Source organism: Amphimedon queenslandica, unplaced genomic scaffold, assembly GCF_000090795.2.
Source record: "Amphimedon queenslandica unplaced genomic scaffold, v1.1 AMPQUscaffold_1073_Cont26911, whole genome shotgun sequence".
In the NCBI taxonomy this organism is placed as follows: Eukaryota; Metazoa; Porifera; class Demospongiae; order Haplosclerida; family Niphatidae; genus Amphimedon; species Amphimedon queenslandica.
The window spans coordinates 1-1,104 of NW_003558578.1; the positions used below are offsets into that span (position 1 = coordinate 1).

Here is a 1,104-nt window from a genome sequence, read left to right on the forward strand (position 1 = left end):
GCAATATATGATAAACTTGCTGACAAAAAAAGTTGCTGCCTTTGTATATTTGAGATAGTATAGGTACTTTAGTACCTATAACCCAGCAAGTTGTTGCTCTAGCGCTGCACAAACGAGTGACCTCAACAATTTCAAGTAAGTATAACTCTTCATCAAGTAAGATTTAGAGAAATCTGTTCATAATTTTTGAAGGCCATGTTCTAATCTACTGAAAAATGCTACCAGCTATCTCTAAAGTGCCAACACAACGGAACTTGGCCCAACTACTCGATTTTCTTACTTTGAAGCTTCTGTACCTAGCACTTGTATTTGAGCAACAAAAAACAGTTAAGAAAGACTTTTCCACGTAAAAAAGAAAGATCTAGGAGCTTAGAACACGCTGTGCTAAAGTTATTGTTTATTAAAAACAAATTTCAGTTGTACAGAATGAATGAATGAATGACAGACACACACAACAACTACCTATACCTCGCGTAGGCGAGGCCAATAAAACTGCAAAAGCAGAGTCAAATAATGGTGGGCAAATGACAAAGAAGACTGCAGCTGCAACTGCCCGGGAACCACAGACACTTCTGTTCTGCGCATGCTCAGTGTGCGTAACCATACACCGTGGTTAATAAAATCACCACCGATGTTAAATTAAACTTTATGGTGTGGTTATTTTAGAACTTACATTAGTTAATACAACTTTACAAGATGTGAAAATAACTTAATTTGGTGAAAATAACTCCTCAGATTAAAATTAACCTAAAAGTAGTTAAGATAACAAAATAATGGTTACAATAACTATTCAATTTACTGGTGAAAGTAACCAAGCAGGGGTTATTCTAACTTTTTGTTTTTACAGTGTACAGGCAATAGTGCTGAATCTAATCAAAAATAAATTTATTTATGCCATTTAATGCATGTAAATAATTATTATCTCACTTTCAAGTTTTTCACTGTTTTTAAGATAAGCCAATTCAACATAAAATCAGATTCTGATATGAATTTTGATGCCACTGAAAACAATTCTAAATCATTTGGTGGCACACTGAAGATCACAAAATATTCAGTCAGTCCTGCAGCTGTGATAACAGGTCTAATCATACGATCATATGCAAT

At 34.2% G+C, this 1,104-nt stretch overlaps 1 long non-coding RNA gene across 1 annotated transcript; it reads right to left on the minus strand.

Moving 5' to 3' along the window:
- Positions 1-709: 709 nt before the first annotated feature.
- LOC109593529 (uncharacterized) lies at positions 710-1,098 on the minus strand. The gene is made up of 2 exons (XR_002191012.1): positions 928-1,098; positions 710-869 (listed from the first exon to the last, which is right to left on the minus strand). It is a non-coding gene; the product is annotated as an uncharacterized LOC109593529 (long non-coding RNA).
- Between the last annotated feature and the right edge of the window lie 6 nt (positions 1,099-1,104).